This window comes from Aulonocara stuartgranti (genome assembly GCF_965226115.1).
Source record: "Aulonocara stuartgranti genome assembly, chromosome: 3".
NCBI classification, from domain to species: domain Eukaryota; kingdom Metazoa; phylum Chordata; class Actinopteri; order Cichliformes; family Cichlidae; genus Aulonocara; species Aulonocara stuartgranti.
In genome coordinates, this window is record NC_138941.1 from 33895068 (window position 1) to 33922968 (window position 27901).

At 40.3% G+C, this 27901-nt stretch overlaps 1 protein-coding gene across 18 annotated transcripts in view; it reads right to left on the bottom strand.

Annotated features, from left to right (window-relative positions):
• The window catches only part of LOC309701940 (receptor-type tyrosine-protein phosphatase delta-like), a 409167-nt gene that overhangs the window by 206298 nt on the left and 174968 nt on the right, over positions 1–27901 (bottom strand). For all 18 annotated transcript variants that reach the window (XM_082526274.1, XM_082526271.1, XM_082526265.1 and 15 more), the window contains exon 7: positions 23577–23620. The gene's annotated coding sequence lies outside the window, so the exon portion shown is untranslated. The remainder of the gene's footprint in view (positions 1–23576; positions 23621–27901) is intronic.

The following is a 27901-nucleotide window of genomic DNA, read 5'->3' on the forward strand; positions in this document are numbered from 1 at the left end:
ATTCTAAGTTCCTTTACGAACTGCTAAGTTTCAGACAAAGTTGACACAGGGCTATGCCCACTATTATGATGTTGGCTCGCTTTAACTTTAAACAAAGAATGTGCGAAAAGAACTGAACCGTAGTCTAAAATAGCGCAGACAAATCCCTTTCCAAGTGTTGCTATATAAATGTGCGTGTAGTCATATTTAAAGCAGACTTTAATTAGTATAACATGGTTTTAATCTTCAGCCCTGACAAATGGAGCGATCCAATTATTGTGTTATTTGTCATCATCATCATCATGTGTGCCACATTTAACACACACACATAAGTTATCTGAGAGGATAAAACTGTAATAGCCACGTGTGGTCATGGTAAAGATTCACAGGGAGATGCTGACACGGGCTAGAGCAGGGGAGGGAAATTAATTTTCCCAAGGGGAAACATGGGAAACTGGGAATGTTGTTGGGGGCCGCACTAAAAAGCTTGTAAAGACATGGGAAGAGTATTTGCCCACCTCTGGCCCAGAGGAAACCTGACCCCAGATTTAACAGGGGGGTAGTTTAAAGTGCAAAACTAAAAGCTAAGAAAACGTCAGGATGGATACAACCTGACTTTAGAGATTAAGACTCGCAGTAGTATCTAGCCGCACCATGTGTTACCTTCTAAATGAAAGTGGGCTTCAAGCCACAGTGCTTCTGGGTGAGTTTTCTTGGGACAGCTGAAACAAAATTGGAGCTTTGTGCTAAGTCACATCAGCCTTGTGGTCATGGTAGAAAAAAAACCAACTTTAAAAAAAAAAGAAAAGTACACCATCACACACCATAGGGTCGTGTTGCTGCATTAGGCACAGTGTGCTTGAATCTGCAAAGGACACAATAAAATCAAGGTATCCAGGCAGTTGCTGGTCATGGTTTTTCCAACAGCATAATGAGATATAAGATAAAATGAATGAAAACAAGAATAAGTAGAAAACACTGGACCATTCTGAGTCTTGATCCTAATTCTATTGAATATCACTGAGTGATAGCTTCAAAAGAAGGTAAACATGACATTAACCATCTTTAGGCTGATCAACGAGGTAATCTTTCATGTATTTTTTGTTTTGGTTTGATTTTGCATTTGGAAGGACTGGCTTGATGATATTTATTGGGCACATATCAGTAGTCCTGATGCACTTTAGTGCTTTTAACTCTGTTACACAAAACAGGCTGGGCTCAAGGGCCACTTAAACATGACTGCCTCAGTTGGACTGTCAAGAACAGCCTCATTGTTAAAACACCAGAGAACAAGGAAATCAGGCCCTTGAGGCAAAAGCTTCGTATGCCACTGTGTTGAAATTCAGTTCTTGATTTAGACCTGCAACACTGTGTGCAGAAAAGTGGACTGCCTTGTAGTCTGACCTACCATAAGGGAGGACATATTTACTTTGTGTTCTATTCATGCCATGTACACAGGTGAGTAGGGCACTTGTCAAAACCAGACAGCCCTTCAAGCAAAACATCTGAATGACCCTTGAGGCACGTGCACAGATAATCAAAAGGACAGAGAAAGATTAATATGGAGACACATATGTTGATACTGCCAAAGAGGAGAAGTTCATACTGGAAGTTTGGACCTGAGTGGTATTCAAACTGGGAATGTGGGACTGGAGACACTAATTAAGAAGATCCACTTGTGTGGTATTAATAGGTGCATCTGCACTTGACACAGTATTTTAGGAAAATTCAAAGTGATCACACCTACACCTATCCTGAACTCTACAATTCAATTTTATTTAATGACACACATTATTTGTGTTATATGCAAAAAAGAGATAAATAATCCTGCCTCAAAGCTGCTTTTCTGGTAGTTCCCGATACAGCCGATGACTCCAAGACCACAGTTTTCTGTGATGATGCATATGCGCACACAAGAGGACTGAAAGAGATCTAGAATGAACACCAGAAGGCTGAAATTGAATAATTTAGAATTCAATTGCCTAAGAAGAGCTAAAGTTTAGCTACACAGGATCTATGGCAGAGAGGGAAAAATGTGTGTTTCCTGACTAAGTGCGGTTGGCATGTCGCTGCTGGAGGTTTAGGCTTTTGCTAGGCTAAATCTCTCACAAAAAGTGGATGCCAAGCGGGTAGTAGTTCGCATCGAAAATGCCAACTTGTCTGCAAACATTTGTCAAGTGGTAATAAAACTCAAATCACAGAAAACGTTCACTGGAGGGGGGGGGGGTCACTAATCAGTCTCTAGGTCCGCATTAATCGGACTTAATAAACTTGCCTGCCTCAGCAACTGTCCTCATTGTCCAGGAACCACACGCCAACCGATCGAGAAACACACTTAAATGGGTCCTTGGGCTGGTGTGACTGGGGTCTAATGTGATATCATTTCTTTATTGTTGATGAAGCACAAACATCTGAGTTATTTAAAGCTGGCTGTGCAGCTGTAAGTTCATACTTTAACCAGCTAAGACTATCTAAAGCGGTGGCCCCCAACCCCCGGTCCTTGAGTCGTTTGTTACCGGGCTGTGAAATTTATGATTTTCAGGGTTCGTTATTTTATTATCGTTTTTCTCGTTAACTCTGTTTCCCTGGTTGTTTTCCCATGTGTTATGAATAAATCTTCTTTTTTTTGGTACTGGTACTGGTTTCATTTTGTTGTATTTATCCGCGACACCTTAAAGGCCGGTCCGTGAAAATATTGTCGAACATAAACCAGTACGTGGCACAAAAAAGGTTTGGAACTGCCACCTAACTCTGCTATCATTGAACATTCAGAGTTTAGCATAGCAAAAGTATGAAGCTCAATCACATATGTAATGGATTTTGTCATCTAGTGCTGTTACCCCTCCCCATCCGGCAGCAAAAAACTATGAGTATATATACTATAACTATAAGCTGGGATATCTTTAGTGTAACAGCTGCTCAGCTCGTAGCAGTTCTAAAACAGTCGGCTTTACTTTTGCTTTATACCGTTTGTCTGAACAACAACAGCTGTATTTTCATTTTACCAGTGTGTGTTGCACTTTGGTTCCCATAGAAACTAAGTCCAGTCACCCACCGATAGCGAGGGTACAACTCTGTGAGTGTCTGTAGAGTGGATGCATTATAATAGATCTGACTGTGTCAGCCGTCTCTGGACATAATTGCCAGTAATCAGTACTTAGGCAGCGTGTTATGCAACATCAGGGCTGCCGTATATAGATCAGTTCTATCTCAAGTGACTTTTTTGAAACTGCGAACATTTAGTGCCATAAAAAAGTGTAGGCAGGACTCCATCACACCAGACTACATACTGTGATCATCGACTCTAAACACACGATTTGTCTGGGGGTTTGCTGTGCACTGTATACACAGTGTACTGTATAATATGGTGTAGCATACTCTAGGTGCTGGAAATACTGTGCCTGAAATCTGAAGACATCTACCTTTACCCAAAAAGGCTGAAAATACAAAGGATTACACCATTTGCTGTAAAAGGTTTCACATTTCTCACACACTTTATTTTGGTAAAGTCACAGAGACTTTGATAGAACAATCAAATTAGTTTGAAACATTCATGAATCTACGAGAAAGGTTGAATGTTTTTTTTAAGCTTATTTCTGAATGTGGATTCTTTCAAGTTTAAAGCTATGATGCTATCAGATAATTTAAAACATGACTGAGGCGCAATTAGAACTTGAATAGCATAGATTAAAAGTATTGGGCTTTGACAGCGACGGATTAACTAAATGTGTCATGATCTCCTTCATGAACAAAAATTGCCCTTCCTAATTTACATTTTTGGTCAACAAGATTAAATGGTAAATGGCCTGTATTTATATAGCGCTTTTCTAGTCCCTAAGGACCCCAAAGCGCTTTACATATCCAGTCATCCACCCATTCACACACACATTCACACACTGGTGATGGCAGCTACATTGTAGCCACAGCCACCCTGGGGCGCACTGACAGAGGCGAGGCTGCCGGACACTGGCGCCACCGGGCCCTCTGACCACCACCAGTAGGCAACGGGTGAAGTGTCTTGCCCAAGGACACAACGACCAAGACTGTCCAAGCCGGGGCTCGAACCGGCAACCTTCCGATTACAAGGCGAACGCCCAACTCTTGAGCCACGATCGCCCATCGTTAAAACAAACTAGCAAGAGTCTGTTTTAAATCTGCTGGTTCTCAATCTATAAAATGTGCTCCACTTAGCGTTTACAGATGATAATTAACTTAATTTATATTCTTATTTATTTTTAGCTTTTGTTTTTGTCATTTAAAATATTGCTGTATAATTTAGACTAACTGGCTATTAGGTGAATGTAACAATTTTATTTTCACAGTTAAATGGGTCCTCAGGAGCTTCAAGAGCTAAAAAGGGCAATCATTTGCCCAGCGGACCTGCTTGCCTCAGCACTTAAAAGGGACACGTTTAAATGTCCAGCTTTCACCTGGGAATGGCCCACAAGGGGTACTCCTGAAGGGGGCTGGGTCGATGCTGAGGTCCCAGAAAATTGCAAAGTCATCCATCACATTAATGAGTCATGTCACTTTATTTATTTAAAAAAGAAGACTTTTTCCATCCCTTGGATGTTCCCCACTATCATGATGCTGCATTTCATCAGTGCAGGCTGGAGTTAATCGAGGCAAAAGCAGGGCAAGACTCAGGCTACAGTAGTGCAGGTAGTCAGCCAAGTGGAGCTGATTACAGCTAAATGTCGCTCACTTGTATTCGAAAAGCAGTAATCCAAGTTTGGCTGAGCTTTTGGGATGCATATGTGGATGTGGGGTAATTTGGACTTGAAATCAGCTCTGGTTATTAGCAGTTGGGCAAGCTTTGGGCCAAAGGCGGCCCATTCATCACACTCGCAGCACTGGTCTGCGCAACCAGTTGTGCCAGATTGAGATCAGGCCAGGAAAAAGTTTGGTTTATGTAGTAAATGTCAGTTGAATAATGTCAGAAATTTTAGGTTATGGGGTTATAGGGGAAAAATACATAATATTTAGACTTTGTTTAAATTCTATATAACAATAGTACCAGAGCAGAAATTACAGTCTGAATTAAAACCCTCCCCCAGAAGATTAGTTGGAGGTTAAAGCGGAGTAGAGAGTTGCAGCCGAAAACTGCACTGCTGTCAGGATATGAGCTACCAAAACCGACAAGTATCAGGTTATAGTACATCAGACAGTGGCTTTATGGTGTGGTAGTTAACACAGCTGCTTACAAGGGAAAGCTTCCTAGTTCAATTTCGCCCCCCAGGGGTTACAAGCTAATGTATTCTTAATGTCGATCCAGAGCCCAGATAAATGATGTCAGGAAGGGCATCTGGTGTAACAAACATGAGGATCCATCCATTGTGGCCTCCCCTTGGGAAATAAGGAGGTAGCTCAAAATATCTGTGAGGTTACACAACATCAGACCGGACAACGCCGATCAGTTTAGACAGCTTTGAAAGGGGTTGTTATTTAGCAAAAATGAAACAGCTCATGCAAGCACAACTTAACCTACTTCCTTCTTTGGACAGAAAAAAAGAAGAAAATATTGCCTGATATTCAAAAGGTTTTTTCCCCCTCGTCTAGGCTACATGTGCAAAGTTCCAGCTTTGCTTACAGATAGCCGGTATTTTGATATGATCAGCGTCATACAAGATCAACATGCTAGTTCATTTCATGGATACAGTAAGACAGGGATATTCAGCCTACATCTTTTATATTGAAAAGGAGAAGATATGCTTTACAGACATCTTGCTAGCCCACAGCTGAAATTCACAAACCTCAAGTTTACACGTGTCAGTTTGACAACATAATTAGCTTGTTTAGCTAATCACATTTTTGCAGCAATATGCTAGCAACCAAGGCAATCACAAGGAGGTTTTTGCAAACCGGTTTGAGAGAATACATTTTTCCCTAAAGGGTCACTAGGGAAAAATAGGGGTCACTGAATGGTCTCTGAGTTTTTAGCAATCATTTTCCCCAGAGACTGCTATCAGCTTCCAGCAACCTCTTGCAACTGGTTGGAGAGTGCTAATTTTTCCCTCACGACTCGTGGTTGCCAGATAGTCATGGGCTAACCTCTAAGCCTGTACGACTGGGGGATTAATCGCTTGATCCTACACTGTCAGCATGCTTATCACTATGTCATGCGGTTTACATGTGAGCAAAATCTCAATTAAAGATTTTCTGACTCTTTCACAATGTCTGTCATACTGTGTTTTTCCTTTCATTTGCTCTGCTTTCCTTTCTACAATGTTGTTTTAATTACCAAACTCCATTGAATCAGTGAATTCATAGTCTAATTTACTGGTACAAACTACATGTTCATATTTGTGTAACACGTAGTAGCTCTCAATAATCCAAATAATTGTGCATAGTAGCAGCTGGTGAAAGTGACGCATAGAGTTTGCATCCCACGGGTAGAACAGTGGGTTGTAAAAGTTATGGCATTACCACCTGTGAGCAACGTACGCCTTGGCACACTGCTGCCAGAAAAAGCCAAATCCAAAAGTCTTGCAAACACACTCTCTGTAAAGTTCCAGCTACAATATAATGTTTATAATATCACTGGCTTCCTCCCATGCTCCGTTTGCCTCGTGAAAACTCTAACACAGACAGGGTAGGGAGATTTAAATAGCAGTGTGAGGATATTGGAACTATATGACATTTCTCTTTCCTAGGAAATCCAAATCTGTGATATTACCATTTCAGGGCTGAACGGATTTAAAGCACGATAGACTGATATATCTCGGGACAGGGTGAAATAGATGAATCTCAAGTTATTTACCCTTTTTAATTGGAAATGTCTGTCACAGGGCAGCAAGCTGAATCCTATTCCAAACCATTACCTGTCTGCCTTGATTATTTCAAGGTATTTTAAAGAGAGTGAAGTGCTGAGTGTCAAACATAGCTATTGAATTTATTCCTGTTGGATTTTCTAGGCTTAAAAACACAAGTGCTGAAGAGTAGAAAAGCTCGCAAAAGGTCAAGTTGTTAATCACATCACTACGTTTACTATTCACTGATTCACAGATGACGACTGACAAGATTTTGCTGACAGGAAATCCAAATAGTCTAATTTACTCTGAAGCTTAACTCTTTAGTTTTGACAACCCCTTGGAGTTTTTATTATTAATCCGTCACCAGTTGAGCATCAAACTTTTTTGTCCAACAATCTAGCAAGAAGTGCTATCCCTTAACAGGGGTGCGGGTTTGTTTTTTAATCGACTTAAACGAGCTGTGGTTTCTTTTGAGCAAGCCCGTGGGGCTTTGCTCATAATTGCTCCCCAGGGTCCTGTCAACAGTTTCTACCTGCTCTTGAGCTCTCATTCCAGGGCTGTCATCCTGGCTGTCTGGGCCCGTGAGTGACACTGTGGAATCACAGGATGAGCTCTGTCGAAGAATATCTCTGGCTCCAAAGGAGAACACCACTGGGACACTGCCAGCCCAGCTCATGATGTCACACTGTGACAGCGGCAACTTCTAAGGCTCAAAGCTGTTGGATGTAGACTGCCCAGGGACTGTGAGGGTTATCACAGGGCTGCCTTTGTGTACGTGCACAGAGTACGAGCAGGAAGTTCTCAGTAAAATGAGACTCAAATCCACACAAATGGAAACTGCCAAACATTGTTGTTCTCAAGAACTGTTTTGCTCTAAGTGTGCTCGGACGACAGTTTGACTGCCTCTGCAAAGGAACGGATGTGCAGCAAGCAGTTCAATGATCTCATCTCTTATTCATAAAATACTACAACTCTTGACAGTACCAACATCTCAGTATATGCTACTAAAAAATATACAAATTACAGCAAGAGCTGCAACAACAGTCACTCTAGTGTGCAGGAAAAAAATACTGTAGCTGACAAAAATCCTGATTTAAGCACTAGTAGTAACATGTTTTCTTTTTCTTGTCTTTTTTTTTTTTTACCTCTCAGGCAGCTGAAAATGTGTTTTGACTCTGACAGAACTAAAAGCAACACTTTTGTTTGAGTCATCTCTCCATGCAAACATGGATTGCGATTGGGCTTTGGCTGCATGTCCACAGTCTCCAACAGCAGCATATAAAGGCTCATTTGCACCATCTGCAGTAGAGGTGACAGGGGCAGCTCCACTGCCAAGGGGCTATTAAAAAACAGCAGAAGTACAGCTGCCACAGTCTACCTGCTCCTCTGTTTTGCCCTCTATGGATTTTTGTTCTTGGTTCAATTGCTCTTTGGGCAGCTTTTGAAGGGCAATGGTGAAGACAGAGACACTGTCACAGCAGGGATCAGCACTTGTTCTGTAATGTAGTGAGATACACATGGCGACAGGAGGTTGTGGAAAAGGTCTGCTTCACACAAGTGTGTCTGCATTTTGCTCCGGTGTTGTAGGTATAGCTGATTGGGCAGTATGAACAGGAAAAATAGCGTTTAGCTAGCATTTTAGCTAGCATTGTGGTTAGCTAGCATTGTGGTTAGCTAGCATTGTGGTTAGAAAAATCTCAGTAACTAAGGGATTGCTTGTCATGAAATTTTGTACAGGCATCCATTGGTCTCAAGAAGATAATTTCTGAGACTTTGGTTGTCTTTAGGATTTGTCAATAAAATTCCTAAATAGCTATCCCATTGAAATTTATAGCAGCTTTTAGCTAGCATTTTAGCTAGCATTTTAGCTAGCATTGTGGTTAGAAAAACCTCAGTAACTAAGGGATGGCTTGTCATGAAATTTTAGACAGGCATCCACTAGTCTCAGGAGGATGATTTCTGAGACTTTTGTTGTCTTCAGGCTTTGTCAATAAAATGCCTTAATAGCTATCCCATGAATCGCATCGAAATTTACATCCACACTAACACTTTAACAACTTGATGATCCAGTTGGCACTAACTATATTAGTTTAATATTACATTTTTGACCAAATGGCTCCAAAGAAAAAAAATAGCACTTCAGTCATTACTAATATTAGCATTTTATAACAGTGACGCAAAGCGGTTATTTGCCTAAGTACTGTGTTGCATCACAATGCCGTTAGCATGACTCATATTCTTGTATTAGATTCTGTGTCAATGCTAAATTTCTGCCACATCTTTAGTTTGTTTAAACTCTGAACATCGGCGTCAAAGAAGAGACGAATATGTGCTTCAGCCTGCAGATGAACAGCTAGACAGCTGCAGGCAAATGTTAGTGTGACGTGCTTCTTTGTAAACTGCTGATGAAGTGAGGGGATTCCACTTTGACGGTAATTTAAGCACAGACATTTGAAGACAAGGCTATTCCACAAGGGTTGATTTTGTCCCTTCACATTTCTGTCAGGACCTCCCGCTTCCAGAAACTTCTTAACAAAGTTAGCGATCATCGGTGCAATCTGTCATGCTTTTGACGGTTTGATTGTTTCTGTGTTTTCACATGCAGAGGAGCGGAGAGGAAAAGAGAGCTTCATGTGTTGCTCAAGGTCCTTTTAGATACTCCCCATCCCACATCTCCCTGCACAATTAATTTTATCTTTGGGGTATTATCAAGAGGAAGCCTGGCAAAGCAGCATGACAGAAAAACGGTCCAGAACCCCAAGGCCCAGGGTGGGAATTAATCTGTTTGACAAGATCTCTCACAAACGATTTGCCTGGCTTTCCTTCAGTTGGATGTTGCTACTACCCTGCATATCTGAGGAGGTGAAGAATAAGCCTGTTCTAAACGCAACGCAGACTGAAATGAGTTTAAAACAGGGAAGTGAGCGGTGGCAGGGTGATGCTGATGTGTTGGCTCGACAGGTGTTACAGCAACCTTTATGGTATGCCTGTTAAGTGAGCATTAGCATTGTTCAGATCAACCATGCGTTCAAAATAACGAATTCCCATCGTGGCGGGCTGACATTGGCATTATTTTCGGAAACAAAAGCTTACTTTAGTCCTAAATCAAAACCCCCCAAAATCGGTTTGGCTTGTTTTACTCATGCTTTCAAAACTATTGACGTCGAGCAGACGTTTGATGCATTATCTGGGACGCAGAAAATTAATCAAAGTAATGATTGAATAATTATCTCAAGTGCAATTAATTAAACATGCCAATGAACTCATCTTGAACAGCTGTCCTTGCTGCACCACTTAATCACTTGTGAGAATTACCAAACACAAATGGAGGACGCAGAGTGCATGCAATAATCTCTGCAAAGTGCATTGTTTACAAACAGTAATTAATATCACACCGTGTATTAGCAGGCTAAGTGACTGCAGTGCACTTCTGTAATTGTACCAGTGAGACTTGGGTTTCTTCCCCACTCTTGCCTCAGACACCTCTTGTTAAGACAGGAGACAGATTACGAGACCGAGCAGAGACTTTCCAACTATTCCCTCTGATTTACAAGGTTTTTGATTCTGTATTTTGCAGGTGACTCGGTGCCATAAAAAAAAATGCAAATAACACGTCATTCCTCATTGCAAAATCCCTAATTTAACCCAAAATGGCCTGGACACCAGTAAAATGATAAATCACCCCCAGCCCAATTTGTATCCACACAGTGTAAAATTGATTTATTTTATGATCCAGCCTCAGAATGTGAAATACTTCCTGCTATATTTGTTGGCAAGAACTATCTAAAAGTGTAACTGAACTTTTGGCATCTCTAGTCTCTGGCTGTGGCCATGCCAAATATGGGAGTCTGCAGAACTGTATGATGAGGTAATCACATATAAGGCTTTCCTGGACCATGGGGCTTGACAGTCACAGCAGACTTCAGGAAATGGTCTGTGTGGTTCTGGCACATGCCATACGGTCCTGCGAAAAAGAAAGTCTGACTTCTGAAGCTTCGCCCAAACTGGGTCATGCAACAGAACAATGATCCCAAGCACAGCAGCAAATCCACAACAGAATGACTGAAAAAGAAAAGAGTCGAGGCATCGCAATGACCCAGTCAAAGTCCAGACCTCGGTCTGATTGAAATGCTGTCGTGGGACTTTAAGAACTCTGTGCATAAACAAATACTTGCAAACTTCAGTGAACTAAAGCGCCACTATAAAGTCCCCAAAAGTCTTTTACAACCAAGTCATGCAGAAATGATTCTTCTCCAAAGATTCTACAAGCTATTGAATCATGAGATCTACTTAATTTTTCACAGCACTGCATTGAGCCCTTTGAGAACAGGAAGAACGGCACCGAGCAGTAAACAGTCTTTAAAATGAAGAAATTATTAGCACACCTGGACAGCCCATCGGGAACAGCAGGTACAATTTGTTGTGTCCTCAGGGTGGGTTTGGACTGTCACAGATACTCAGCATGCCCGGCATTATTATCAAAAGCAGGTGTAATTTAATATTCCCGTTCAAATCCGCACATCCGGCACAACTTTCACTCTTGCTGCTGCAGTGACACTGATCCAAAAGCATGTCCTTAAAAAGTAATCATCACATTTCCTGGCGACAAATACAGCGACCAGCCTTCCCTTGTTAAAGCACAGTCAAAAAATAGTGTAGCACACTGTAACGCCTAACAAAAGTTTTTTATTTATTTTATTTATTTATTGTTTGCAGTGGAGGTGCCTTTTGTATTTTAAATTATATGCTAAAGTTTGATACTTTCATACTTTCTAAAATCTTTTACGCTTGACTATACAGTGCTAATTTAAACATGTTACCATGCTAACTCTGTGCCTCCTTGGTGTAGGCAAGTTTTTGGGCTTCGTGCATTAATCCATGTGTGATTATGTAGCCTTGGCCATTTGTATACGTTTTGACCATGAAAATGTTCCTTCCTGATAAAAACACTGACCAGCGGTTTGTTCAAATCACTGGTTTTATGTGTTCAATCACAAGTTAAATGGATTAAGGCCGTGCTGTAGACTCGTAGCTCAGTCACGATGAACTCCTGCATCGTAACATAGACATCAATTACAATAATATCAGCAATTACATGCACTTATTATAGCTTACATAAGATGCTTTTATCATTAGAATATAAAACCACAGCTGGGTTCTGAATATAAAAAAGGCTAATTAGCATATTCATTATGGTTTTAATATGTTTCACAGTACTGTACTTTCAGTGAGGACAGTAGCAGAGTAAGATACTACAGTAATTAAAATAAGCTTCATGCAAACTGGGCGACTCACTGTTTCTTCTCTCTTCTGAACTTGACAAAATGCACATGGATAATGACAGCGTGGAAAATTAAATGTCTCAAAAGCAAGGTAAGGGGTTGATTAAATGCAGCAGTGGTGGTCTCTTAGAACCATGTGTGAGACAAAGGTAAACCGTTAATAATTAGAAAATGGCGCGTTTTTAATTGAGCACAGAATGTGCCCGTGAATAATCCGCTGAAGAACAGTGCCGCTACACCTAGCACGGGAAGGATTTGCTTTAAATTGTGTTAGCAATCTTTATTATTTGAACTTTTGGACAAGTTGATACAAATTACCAAAAAGAAATGACAAATCTATTATTATTAGTTATTAGTAAATTTGCACGTTCTGTCATAACATCAAAATGTGATTTATTATGCATTATGATATGTGAAAGCTACAGCAAGAAGACTGCACTAAGTATCAGTTTCTTTAAATAGACTGTGACCAGCTATGTCACTTACTGTGTGAAAAAACAATTGTGCCTACGGTAAAACTCTGTGGACTCGATTGGGACAATTTGCAACAAAACAATGAGATGTCCTTCTGTTGTTATAGCGAAGCAGCGTTCGTCTTTCATCTTGTTTCTTCCTCTTTGTTGCTCTTGCTGCTTATTTAGCTTTCTTTTTCCTCTCTGTGTGTATATCCATGTCTTCATATCACGCTGGAGAACACTCTTTAACAGCTTTAAGAATTACCCATTTTGACCGGGTTAAAAACTAAGCTTTAAAGTACAAAGTAATTTTGCTGCTTGTTGGAAGAAAAAAAAAACCATCCAGTCACTTTGATCATTTTATTGTTTGTCCAAGTAGAGAGCGTTGTTGGAATCGATTTCCCTCCAGTATAATTGGTGTCATGCATGGTTTGGCTAAATAAGCCGTCACACCAAAAGATAAAAGGGCAATGTTGACATTTTGCTTAAGAACACACCGAGCTGTTACGCTGACCCCAAAAATAATCGCATCTACTAGAAAATACCTGTTATCTAATCAACGACAATCGGTGACTAATTCTGTTTGGGATCGTTAAAGTTCATCCGCTGCTCTGTATGTAAGGTTGCATTGTTTTCCCTGCTCCAGCTTTTCCAGTCAGGCGTAGTTCATATGTCATTCAGATCAACAATGGGAATAATTTGCCGTTACCAAATTCCCTAATATATCTTGCTTGAGCTTATGTGTTTTTAGCAGACTTGCTTCTGTAATTGAAGTGCATTACCACAAAATAGGTCCACCTCATCATTCAGTCATGCTCAGTCAAAGTCTGTAAAACCCCAATTCGCTGTCAGCTATCCAGCTTAATGTATTTTTGTTAACAGAAAGTACAAGGTTAAAAGGTTAATATCTGCCACTGACTACAATTCTCTGTGCTATTGTAGCGGTGCATCCGGTCTCTCTCTCTCTCTTTCTTCTTTGCTCTTCCCCAATTGTGCTATTGTGTAAGTGCACACTCACACAGATGCTCACACACGCGCGCGCGCACCATACACACTCACGGCACTCTCTCTCCTCCCCTCGGTGTAAAGGTTGCAGCAGAGCCATCCATCCAAACCCACAGACCATGAAATTAGGTTAAGACGTAAGGCTGTGAATGACACAGGTGTGGATACAAATGAGAACATCCGAATGAAGAAGTACAGATCCAAGACGGCTGATACTGTAGTCGTTTTAGGCATTTAGAATTATATTTCACAGGTTTCTCCTCATTTTTATTTAGCCCCACTTTTCCTCCTGTGTATTAGTGGTCAGGGCAGGACATTAGCATACATGCTGAGAAGCTGTGCATGAGGATATTAGGAGCGCTGTCATATTCCAAATCTCATTTCCTTTAAAAAACTTTAAAGTCGCTCATGCTTGTCTGCGCTCCTCTGCTCTCTTGTATAAATCAGAACGCTTCTTTTCTTTCTTTTCCCTTTTCTGAATGCAGTCAAATATTAAAAATTTCCCAGCCCCGCTTGTTATAATAGTTTACGTCCATGTACGACCAGGAATTAACAAGTGATAAGCACGCTTGCAATAATTGGTTCCTGCTAATGTACCAAATATAACAATAACCATATTAACTCTGGCTTTGAACTTTTCAGCTAAATTACAGAAAAAGACAATGTTTTATTTTTTTTTTTTTTTACAGGAAATATTTAAATATGTAAGACAGAGGCAACTACAATTACTTTTGAGAATGTTAGGAAAAAACATTTAACTGCATGTTTAATTTCTAGCATATGCTAGCAATGGCTATCAGTCAGTGCATCGTCTGCTCTTGAAATAGCCTATATGAACACCATGTCAGGAACTCCTTTGCACTGATATGTTAGTCCAGTGTAAACCGCCATTGCATTTTTTATCTACTACATAAGCAAATTCACTGTAATATTTACTGTACCAAGTGCTGTAAAAAGTAAATGTCTTCCTTTTTATGACCCATTTTATAGAAGGAATCTTATATTTAAAGTATGGCTCAGTAAATAAGTAATTAATAATTTTATTCAATAGACACAAAGTATAGAGCACACGAAAGAGAGGAAGACATGCGGCGAAGGGCCGCGGGCCGGCCGCTGTTAACTGTATGGTAAGTGGGCGCCTGCTCAATGCACTGAGCTAAATCGGCACCACAATAACAAGGTGTAGTTTTAATTTGTAAACATGAAGTATGGCTGAAAAAAAGAAAATCCAAGAAATGATAAGAAACAGAAGCCAGCCAAAAAAACTAATACAGTTTTGTAAAACTTTGGAATTATGCTTGAAAATTGCTAACAAAACCAAAATGTGCCACTTTTAATGCATCGGTACCAAAACAATGACTGGAAATTGATGAAAGGATTGAAATGATTTAATTTATTTATTAAAACAACTTTTTTTCCTCTTTTGCATTAGTGTAGCTTTTATACTCTTCAACAATTAAGGAGTGAGTTGTAATGGAAAATCGTTTCCTCAAGTGCTTTTTGAAATGGAGGTTGATAGGAAAGTAAAGTAATTGACTGGTCTTCGATGGTCCCAAATTTAGCTATTAAGCATCATGCTAATGGATGTAGTACTGCATTAACACAGAAGCCAAGAACAATTACTTAAATACGATAAAGGCAAATAGATATCAGGAAGGCTTTGGCAGTTTCAAAGAGCGCTGATGGCAAATGTCCAATTTACACTTTGAGAAAAGCCGACCGTAACACAATTTGCTCTACGTATAGTGGAGACACTTTTTCAGAGTGCATACCTTTTATTTTTCTGCTCACGTAGTACAGAAAGGAGTAGAGAAACAATCAGAGCGCTCTTAAACCATCAGATTTAGCATCAAATCACTATAGAAAGTGTCACAGCTTTTGAAGGCAACAGCATCTGGAGCTGGTAATGCAGGAGCACTACAATGACTATTGCTTTTACTATAATAGGTATTGACCTGTGCATCAGCAAGAATCTGCTGATATCTGCAGTCTTTCAAACCCCACTGAATTCAAACATGAAAAGTTTCTACTGCAATCACGGCACGTCTACATTGACACAAAAGACGGCCGGGCACTTAAAAGAGAATAAAATACGTGCATCGGTGAATGCGATTATCAGCTGAATCGGATTTTGATTGATAGTCCCATCGGGGGCATGTGGGGTGCATGAAAGAGAGAGTCAAAAAAGAATTTGCCGACTAATGGTCCATTCCGTTTTTTGAATTATGTTTAACCTGGGTATTCAAGATACCATGACAGTGATAATTAAAGACTGGAAGTGTGAGTGGAATTGGAATGCCAGTCAAGAAAAACAAAACCTATACATTCCAACAAAGCTGTGATTAATTTCATTGAAGGACTGAGAAATAATTGCCTTCCAGAGACTCGAACACATTTACATAAAGTGCAAATCGAACTCTGCATTGAGTTGTGTAATAGGAGAAAGACACTGTTCCCCAAAATGTTGCTGAAAACATGGTTTCCACCCATAGCAATAGCATTCGTGTAATAGATTCAGAGAGCAGACAGTTTCTAGGGTTTTTCTTTTCACTTTTAGAATCCACAGTGACAGAGAGCATGTACATTACTAAAACAGTAATCGCTATTATTATGCTGGCACCCTTTTTTCTTACAGCTTCACATAATCACATTGTAATAATGGGGTAGCATTGTGCATTTACCTACATTTAACTGTAAATATCCTGCATAAATATTATTATTTAATAAATTAAGAAAAATATTGCATGGTAATTACATGGTAACAAGTTTGTAATATAAAGTTCTAACATTGTTGCTATTATCATTATTGTTGTTTTTAAAATAACAGCTTCTGATAACATTGTAACAGTGGTGTAACACTGTGGGAACAAAGAGGTAATAACCACACAATAACCGTTACTTACATACATATAAATTGTAAGTTGCATGGTAATTACATGGTAACTAAGCAGTAACTATGGTAACTATAATATATAGTGGTAACTATAATATATAGTGCTTATCATTATTATCATTACTATAATTATTATTATGAAAGCAGTTTATCTATCTCTTTTTAATGATGGGTTTGCAACCATCAGCTGACTTGTTCTTATGCATTCTTCCAGTGCCGGTGTGAGCAGCTCCTGGTGTGACTGTTTTTGGCACAGGCAAATGTGGACTAAGGAGGCCGTAAAGAGCTGTTGACTTGTGTAAATCAGTGAGGTTTGAGGACATTCAAGGGGCTGCCAAATACAGTTTGCGAAATAAGAGCCCATGCTATGAGCAAGAATACAGTATATCTTTGCCTCTGTAATATAGTATATATAGTATGCCTTTTTTGGAAGATGCAAACCCTTACCACAAATCTCAGTGAATGAATGGAAGCAATTTTAAAGAAGGTACTGACAATATGTACAATAGCAGCACTTACACAATATATATAATATATAACAAACTAAATAAAACAACCCTTGCATCCTTCTAGGCTGTGTTATTCCAGCATTGCATAACGATATAAACAAATACACAGTGCTCCTATAGTTCTATTCACAGCCTCAGAATGCACAGTTTATATGGAATGAATAGGAGTTAAGTGGAGAATCGGCTCATTTAAGGTGTCGTCTGCACTTGCTTTTACACACACACACAGACACACACATTAAGTTATACTGTATAAGCACTTGCGGGATGCCAAAGGGTCAAGTGGTTTTCACTGCGCGCTAAGAAAAAGTCCTGATGCTTGCTAATATTTCCTGATGTGTTCTTTTATTTGAATACCGGGTGCTGCCTCAGCTAGCTCCTATTGTCAAAGCTCTCTATTTGAATGTCAACACTATTATTACAGCAGGTGATGCAACAGCAGGTGTCTCTCTGCCTGTCTGTCTGCTACGCCCTGCCTGTCTCTCTGTGTCTTTGTGTGTCTCTCTCACCCTCTCCTGCTTTACTTCCCTCAGTTTTGTTTAATAGCTATCATTATGTGTCTGCCAAATGGAATCCATTTGAAACCCGCTTTTTCTACCCTTTGCAAGCATCTCTATTTTTCTAGGCTTGACATTCTACCACTCTTTCACACTTAGACTGTAATGGGTGAAACGGAGAACGTTCTCTGTTGCTGTCTCGCCTCTCTTTCCCAATTGTTTACAGCTGAAGCCCTGACAGTGGAGCTTCTGACTAGCTTGGGGAGAATGGACACTTTGACATTTCACACCCTGAAATGTGGCAGCGCACGGTATTACTAGTAAATGCTGTTCATTATGGCCTTGACAGCTGATGACCAAGATTCAACCTTCCCACACCTGCCTCTGCCGAAACCGCACAAAAAAAGGACTTTCGAAAATCGAGATGTTTGGCGCGATCAAAGCTGAGAGGCTGTGTTCTTTTCCTCTGCTCTTCTGTCTCCTTGTCCTTACGTTCAACCATGTAATCAAGTGCACTTTATTGCTGTCATGTCTGCATAGGCCTGACTATATTTTCAACTGAGGCTTCATTGATGTTGAGAGACTCGAGACGGCGAGAGGGGAGGAAAAAGCACCGGGGCTATGGAGATGGGATGATAAATTACCTTATAGAACAAGGAGGAGAGCTAAATAAAAAGTTTATAAGAATTTGAATTGTCGCCGTAGAGTTTTGTAATAAAGGAAAAGTAGCAATGAGGGTTAAATCAATTTGTGTGTCACACTGAGATATATATCCTTCAATATGAGGTTAGCTAAATTTCTCGTCTACATTTCCTGACAAGCAGCGGAGGCGGCAGGATTGGTGGCGCACCTATGAATCGGCAAGCCTCCGTAGGAATTTATTGGGACATATAAGTGTGTGAAATTAAATTGTAAAACTGTACTTCATCTCTACACATCGGCGTATGTTTTCTAACAAATGATTAAAGCTCAATTATGACACCGCTGTAAAAGCTTTATTCTTATGTGATACGCAGAAGGAAATTTAGTTCAAGTGCTCGTGTATTTCCTGGTTCAAACTAGACCCTTAATGAATTGCTTTTTCATTAAGGTATTGCTTTTTTTTTTTTCAATTTGTTCAGTATGTCATTGTAAGTCAGCACAGATTTGGCAAGCACACTTTAATGAATCTGGTGTGGTCTGATTGCTTAGAGACTACCACTCCTTCATGAAGTACAATAGGGAATAAGGTGATTTCATTTATAATAGCCTAATCTGTACTTAGGCTGAGGTTTATAGTTGTTTGCTGTGCTTACAGGAACTCTATAGACCAGTGGTCCCCAACCCTCGGACCACGGACCGGTACTGGGCCGTGAGTCGTTTGGTACCGGGACGCGAGAGTTGAAGTTTTCAGGGTTTTTATCGTTAACTCGGTTTCCCTGGGTCTTTTCCCATGTTGTAGTTGTGCGTCTTATTTTGAAAGAAATATTTATGCGTTACCATAGCGACCAGAGAGCATTAAGGGGCAGAGAGGAGGACGTTACTCTTGATGTTGTTGGCACATTTCAGGAGGACGCTGCTAATAAAGTTACACAATCACACAGTGAATTTGCGTTTATTATTATATTTACAAAATACCACCATTTTTGTCTTGGTCGTATCATTTTATTTTGTTGTATTTATCCGCTACACCTTAAAGGCCGGTCCATGTAAATATTATCTGACATTAAACCGGTTGGGGACCGCTGCTATAGACTATAACAATGACACCAAGACAAAATTAGACCAAACTGGGAAATTATACTCAGTATGGTAGCAAAATACAGTATCCTCAGCATAATGGGAAAAGAGGAATAAACGTGCAAGACTGCCCCCATGGTAAACAGACTGAAGCAGACTGCTTGGTAACATTTAGTCCATCAAAGACCAATTCCAAGTTCTTCCTCTAGTAGGGCAGGGGTGTCCAACTCCAGGCCTCGAGGACCGGTGTCCTGCAGGTTTTAGATCTCAGCCTGGCTCAACACACCTGAATCAAATGATAAGTTTATTAGCAGGCCTCTGGAGAACTACAAGACATGTTGAGGAGGTAATTTAGCCATTTAAATTAGCTGTGTTGGATCAAGGACACATCTAAAACCTGCAAGACATCAGCTCTTGAGTAGGGATTCTTTAATCTACTGTTCTTTGGCATAAAGGGCAGAAGGTTTATTAGGCTCTACATTTGAATCATGATTCAGCCATCTGAATTGAAAATGGTAGTAATTTGCCTCAAAACAGTATTGCTCAATAGCCACTACTCCAAAAATGTAACTCTTTGAAACAGCGTGGCAAACACAGACTGCTCAGTTTTCAATGTGTTCATACTGTAACAACGATACATTCATCTGCCCTTGACTTCCACGCGGATGTTCAAGATTTTCCTGTGAAGAAGGGACATGTTTGTGCTTTGACACAGTTTTATTTTGACACAGAGTTTATGAACTCTGATGAAGCCTGAGCAAAATATTACAACTACTATACAACTACTGCCCATTTATTAAATACACAACTCTTGAACGAGTCAAACACGTAATTCAGCCATGTTGCTCAAACCACAGAAATCCAATGTGTTTGTCCAGATGTGCAGCGAGCAAAAGATTTATGAAGCTCTTGACATGTTTATTTAATAAAGAGCAAAACAATCAGAGTATTAACGATGCTTTTTATGATTCGTTTGGACATTTGGACAATAGATCTGGCCGAACACTGGCCTCTTCGCAGCCGCTGACTGATTATTTAAATATTAGCCTTACACAAAGGCGATGACAGAATCATCTGCAGCAAACATGATGATTGTAAACGTTGTGTTTGCACAGTGTGGACAGAATTTGTGTAAACTTTTTAATGCTTTTACTTCCATTACATATATATTTAAAAAAGCCATTTTTTGCTGTGGGTTATCCATGTAATAAAGAGATTAATGGTGCATTATTACAGATATTTTGCAATATAATATGACTATGAATGACTTTTTCTTCATTATATAAACAGTTAGAGTTTGTTGTTATTTCATTTTTGGCTGGGCTTACACCAGCCCTCCTCAAATCCTGATTTATTACATGTGGAAGGACAGATTACCCGTGAGGAGCAAGAAGGCGTACTAGACAGTGCAGATGCAGTGTGCTGGGGGAGAAAAAAAATCACTGGCTATTGAGTGCGATCACGAGCTGGAGAATAAATCTACATTAGGCACATTTTATCTCACAGTTTTGAACCTATGTTTAAAACTTGCTATGCTATAAACGTCTGACATATGAGCCTCTCACTGAAGAGGTATGGAATTCATTTCGGCACAACTAAGCATTTTAATATGATTGGTGCTAATATCATTCATATTGGAAAAATTTCCAGTTGAGCAGCTGAAAATTCTCATATCCGGTGGGACGGGGACCGGCACTTTTTCTTTTAAAGAGGAACAGCAATATTGCATGTCTTTTTGAGTATATGCAAAGCATTTCCCATTTTCCTCCAATAGCACTCGCTCAGAGCAGCCATGGCAAATATCATTAAATGCCCTGCTAACACCCTGCCTCCCCCCCTACACACTTTCGTGCATGTGCAACCTCATATGCAAAACCACCTCTGCCGTCTCTCTACCCATACTCATTTTTCCCCCTCCTTTTTTCTTCTTGGCTATCACTCAGTGGCAGTGCACAAGGGAAAGAGAGTGCATTGATCTGCCAAAGTGAGCAGCCATTTCACAGGGTGAGTCTGTGCAGCATTCCTGTACCTGAATGGGAATTGCTCATTTCACCTGGCCGCCTTGCCAATAGAAGACTAGTGGGAAGCCCTGCTGGAGACGGACAGAGAGAGGGAGGGAGCGCAGGAGTCAGGGCCCTGGTCAGGGCTTGGCAGGCGGCAGATAAGAGCTCCTCATGTTGCTCCTGCATGCACTTACCACTACTGCTAGGGCTCAGCCTGCCTCTCTCTGTCTCTCTCTCTCTGTCTTCCACACACTGACATGCACATACACATAGCTTTTCTCCACACATGTGAGGCACTAATAATAACTTTGGCGTTCTGGTGAGTCAGCCTTCTTTCCTCAGGCAAGGATAAAACTAAAACATGGTGCTTTTATTGAGTCTAAAATCACTAACTGTGGAATTCCCAGAACAGGGCTTTAACTCAGCCTGTAGTCCATTCATTGCCAAGATGCCATGTGTCCTCAAGATCTAATATTGTGACCAAAGCAGGTGCTGATGAACCGATAAACAAGGCAATAAACTATTTAGGATATTCACATGGCCAACATACAGTGCAAGAAATATAGTTTTGGAAATTAAAGTTGCACAGACGAGAACTCTCATGATCAAACCTGATATACTACAATGTGCTAAAAATGTGTAAAATCTGGGAGAGAACCCACGCAAACATGGGAAGAACATGCAAAAAGAACATGGCCTGATGGCGGAATCTTCTTGCTGTAAGGCAACAGTGCTGCTCACCGTGCTGCCACCAGCACTCAGGTTTGAAAGTTGCAAACGCAGTGATGTGGAAACCTGTCACTGGATGGTTGATGTAATATTGTAGAAGCAAGCGAAAGTATGTAAGACTTCAGTCTTCCTCTGACGACTTTCTTAGTTAACAAGTTATCCCGAAGTAGTAGATATATTAGCTACATTTTCGCCATTTCATCCCCAACTTTGTGGCGTGTTTCAAGTTGGTCACACTGATTATTGAAGAGCATTTATTAGCACCCATCCTCAGTAATTCATTCATTTATTTCCAGGCTGGTCTTTCAACTTAGTGGTGCAATTAACTCCCACTGCAGAGTTATTATCATTCTGAATTTTCAAATCAGCTTTTACTTCAATTTAATTTTGACTTTTTGTTTTACATTCAATTTAGGTTCAGGTAATTTTCAGAGGATTTTCATATTTCAATTTAGTTTTTACTGACTTTAGTGTTATTCTTTTAAATTAATATTTTAATTACAATCTTTTATTATTGTTTGGAGTGCACGTGTCAGAGGCAAAGTTTAGGAAAATCAGTAAAGGTACTAGATTATGAACACATAACGTTTTGAAAGCTTAAATTAACATGTTCATCAACTTTTCACATTTAGTTTTTAGTTTAGTTTAACTTTACTATAATGACTTGCTGGATTTGCCCAGTAGGGGGCATTGTGGAGCACACAACCTCCAGCTCTTGGCCTAATGCTAGCTGCTTGGAACGTCTGAGAATATTCCCCAAGCCCATCAGAATATACTATATGTGCAGACCAATCTTTTGTTTACCTTTGCTTTTCTTTAAGAAATAAAAATAACGGCAAGTGCTAACATATTGTGTTGCAAGTTACAAAAGATTTTTTTCCATTATGTAAAAAAAAGTTTTTGTTTAGTAAATGGAGTAAATCCAGCCCTAATAAATATCAGCCACAATTTGTCATGTGATATTTTTGCTTGCATAAAAATAACTTCTTGCCTTTTTTAAAAGTTTTATCCTGTTTTTGCAGATATTCATATCAACTAAATCTGTTTATGCCAAGTATATCTCGCTCAGAAGCAAAGCTGTAAGCTTCTCAGTATCTGACTCACCTCTCCAACATCAACCCCCCCCACCCCACGCCCCCAGCGCTCCGCCTCCCCATCCTTCATATGTCCACCTTCCATCCAGCCACTTCATTTCCCCACTTCATCCTTCACATGTTCTCAGATTTATTTCTCTCTATCTCTCTCCCCTGGTCAGCCCACTTCCCTCCCTCCATCTAGCCTATCTCTCGGCTTCTCTCCTTGCTCAGTGACAGTCTCATCACACTCTATCAATCAGGCTCTGAGGCCCGGGTGCAGTGCAGCACGGCATCGCGCAGTCCCGGTCTGGTCCCATCAGTGCCAGTCAGTCTCCCTCACACTCTCAGTCACTTTAAAAAGGTTTAGGTTGCCAGATATAGTCTGTTTCCTCCGCCCCGATCCAGGTCAGGAGATGGAGCTGAGTCGAGATTCAGCTTAGCGCTTGATTTGATGTCACTTGACATATTCTTGGGCCTGTCTCTGTACTCAAAACATGCAATTTACTCTTTTTTTTAAACAAAGATGGTTATTTGGAAACATTATCAGCTCACATACACAAATTTGAAAGTAGAACAAAGTAACCCCGACTTAACGTACTGTGTGAAATTTAAACAAATGTATATTTAAAGAACAGTTAAAATCCTCTTGCATCAAGATACTCTGCTCAGTTTCTTACCTGCCGCAGGCCTCATCCTGTGGTTGACGTCTCAGGAAAGAGAACTACATGCACGAGAAAAACAGAAATAGAAAAAGTATAAGAAAAGCATTTCTCTACACAACGCAATTAGCTCTTACTAAAAATGAATCAACCATGAATTTTTGTATACAACATTGTTATGTTGCTCATTTAATTAGTTCATGTATTCGGCGCCATTATGTACAAAATGTATAGTTAAGAAACAGAAAAGTGCTTTTGAACCAAATTTCAGTTGAAGGAAGAGAAAATTGCGCGTGCGGTAGAGAATGATTTAACCGCAGTTATCGATTGACTTTGTGAATTATGAAAACAAGTGTGATTACATTTTCCTTTAAGTAGCACAACAAATTAGGCTTGTTAGTTATTCTGAAAGCAAAAAAGAAAGAAAAAAGAAAAAAAAAGTCTTTTTAAGTCTATTTAATGTGCGCGGAAGATTTTCTCAGGCTATTTTCCTGCTAAATGCATTAGCAGATGCTGCTGTGCCCATACAAGCCTGTGGACTAATATTCTTGTAAATGATTTGCTACTTATTTAACTAACATGGAGAAATGTGCTTTGGGTGGTTACAATAAAAATGAGCTGGTTCTGGGACATTTCTTTCTCTTTTTTTTGGATGAGTTTTAATTTGACTCATTATCTTTTGAAACATTATTGTAGAACTTTATAGCGGTCAAATGGGATGATTAGCAAAGATAATTGTGAATGTCACGAGCAAAGTAGTGTCTCTGCCCGACACTTATCACGCTGACTCAGAGGCAATTTTCCGTGTGAAAACCTCTTCTTTATTTGCAGAAGCTAAAGGAAACAAGCTAACCTGACATTTAGTTGCATTAAAAAAAAAGGTTTTCGGTTTTACGGTTCTTACATGTAAATTAACGTAATTACCCAGGTGAGGATATGGCTGGCCTCTACAAACTGACCTCATCACCGGTGTGTTTTGCCGGGTTCCTTCTTATCAGCTTTCTCTCTATACACACCGGTCATGCTAATGAATCCACAAATTAAATTGTAGAACAGAGGAATATTAAGGCGCCTGGCATTTTGATGCCGGGGAGGAATACTCAATTAGGCCGGATTTGGCCTCCGTAATTATTACATTATAGCTAAGATAGCGTTCAATGGCAACAAATGCTCGGACGCACTCCGTTCTATGACGACGGCAATGGGCAAGCAAAGATGAAAATGCCGGCGCCGAAGAGTGAAAGGCTGCAGGGGAAAGAAAAAAAAGAAAAAGGCAAGTGAGAAAGTGACAAGAAAGCTATCGCACAGGAGCCCCCGTCTGCAGCAGCCATATTTCATTACACAGCACTGAAGCTTAGGAGGCAATCAAGCATATTTAGCCATCCTCGTATTGCCGCACCACCCACCCCCCCAAAGCAATTATTACTCCCCAGTTTTTTACTGTGCTTTGCCATGGGGAAAATGAGCCGCAGTACTTATCAGCTCAATGCATACACAAGTGAGTGAGGCGGAGGACATGTAGGTATGCATATACTGTATATGTAAGTGTTTGTGCAAAAAAACCCCAAACAAACGCAAAAAATGGGCATGGGCAATGGTGGTGCTCAAAGTAGGTATTTGGGAGTGGAGTGCCGGCCACTCCAGAGCAATAGGTTACCTTCTTTCAATCCCATTAGCTCAGTAACATCAGCACATTTAGGTGCAGCGGGTGGAGCGAGAGGGGGGATACAGAGATAACCATAAACATGTCACCAAAAACGCATTGTTATTTGCATTCATATTGGAAAGAGCCAAATTGATGTGGGGTCAAACAAGGAAGGTGAGGGTTTATGACCTGTGCATAGCTCTGCTGTCAGCAGCTCTGATCTATCGGACCGGCCAGCCTTGTCAGTGCTTTACGCCTGATTATATTATCATGGCTGACGATCAATGGGGATGAATGATCGTTGGTCTGCGGAGAGGAGCAGAATGAACAAAGCAGAACGCAAAGAGTAGATTCTTTAGTAATACAGTGAATGGAAATGAATCCGCCTGGCTGAAGTCATCTAGTTAAGTGATGCATCGCATGCCAGTGCAACACAAAACACTTTCAAAATACTCTGGCTGTGTGTTGCTCTTGTATTCAGTAAGTGATTTTTTTTTCTTTCAGATTTTTTAGTAAAATGGCACAACTATGAAATTTAGGGGGGGAAAAAGGAAAACCTTCACCATCCTGTGTGCCGGGTTTTGAGCAGCTAATATGCAGTCATTTGGGTGGTGCAGCCGCCAACTGCAGCATTAGTCCCCATCTGGGGACTTGTGTTTTGGTGAAAGTGCTTCTGCATTTGCGAGACTCTTCAGTTCTGGGCATCCTCCCCAAGTCCATAACTCAACGTCCCTCTATCACTCCCATGCGACTGGCTGTCATAATCATCGGCATTATGCTACCTCAATGGGCCTGATTTACAAGTCTGGACATCGCACCAGCTCTGCGCCAACGGGTAAACATGAGGCTGCTTGCTAGCGCCAAGCCTATTTTCTCCATACAACATTTAATGAGCATCAGAGACTGATATTCAACAGAGAAAAGTAGCTTGGATTTATATCTATACAAGATTGCAAACAAAGTCCTTAAAGAGGTTTTAGCTTTTTGTTTTGGAAAATGTGGGATTATCTTTGCTGCTGCGTAGGTATGAAATCATTTTGGACTGCACTTAGTGGGTGTTTTCATTAGAGATCATTTGACACTTGTTGGATTTATAGGGAAAATCAAACACTCATAAACGATGGTAGACTGTGTAGTATTAGATATATATAATCCATCCATCCATCCTTTCGCTTCCGCTTATCCTTTTCAGGGTCGCGGGGGTCGCTGGAGCCTATCCCCGCTGTCATAGGGCGAGAGGCGGGGTACACCCTGGACAGGTCGCCAGTCTGTCGCAGGGCCAACACACAGGGACAGACAACCATTCACACTCACATTCACTCGCACATTCACACCTAGTGGCAATTTGGATTATCCAATTAACCTAGCCCCACAAGCTGCATGTCTTTGGACGGTGGGAGGAAGCCTTTTTTCACAACTTGGCTCCTGCGACGATGCGATGATTAATAGTGGGTCAGCGAACACCTCCAAAGGAGCCAACTCCCAGTAGGGTTTAAACACCTGGGACTCTCCACCTTTTGGTTTTAGAACTGGAGAAGCCTCATCCTGTTAAATCCAGAATTGAATTCAAAATCCTGCTCCTCACATACAAGGTCTTAAATAATCAGGCCCCATCTTATCTTAATGACCTTGTAGTACCATATCACCCTATCAGAGCACTTCGCTCTCGCTCTGCAGGCCTACTTGTTGTTCCTAGAGTATTTAAAAGTAGAATGGGAGGCAGAGCCTTCAGTTTTCAGGCCCCTCTTCTGTGGAACCAGCTTCCAGTTTGGATTCGGGAGACAGACACTATCTCTACTTTTAAGATTAGGCTTAAAACTTTCCTTTTTGCTAAAGCATATAGTTAGGGCTGGACCAGGTGACCCTGAATCCTCCCTTAGTTATGCTGCAATAGACATAGTCTGCCGGGGATTCCCATGATGCATTGTGTTTTTCCTTTCCAGTCACCTTTCTCACTCACTATGTATTAATAGACCTCTCTGCATTGAATCATATCTGTTATTAATTTCTGTCTCTCTTCCACAGCATGTCTTTTATCCTGTCTTCCTTCTCTCACGCCAACCGGTCACAGCAGATGGCCCCACCCCTCCCTGAAACTGGTTCTGCCGGAGGTTTCTTCCTGTTAAAAGGGAGTTTTTCCTTCCCACTGTCGCCAAAGTGCTTGCTCATAGGGGGTCATATGAATGTTGGGTTTTTCTCTGTATCTATGAAGCGCCTTGAGGCGACTTTTGTTGTGATTTGGCGCTATATAAATAAAATTGAATTGAATTGAATTGAATTCTTGGATGAAAGGTGATGCATATTTAAAAAATTTCAAAGTGATCGTGCTCAGAAGTTGATACAAACTTTCTGACATATGTATATATATGTATATATATATATATATATATATGTATATGTATATATATGTATATATATATATATATATATGTATATATATATATATGTATATATATATATATATATATATATATATATATATAGTCCTTTATCTTAATATAATGATTTTCTCTCTTTTCTAACTGAAATTAATTACGTGAACTCCACAGAAGATGATTAGAAAATTGAATTTCTTGCTGTTATTAAACGTCTTTTGCCTTTGATCTCGCTCTCCTTCTTGAGGCGTCACCTGGCCCTTTCTTTATCCCTCTCATTCATCCTCTATTATTATATTAGCCCATACTCATCCACATTTTGC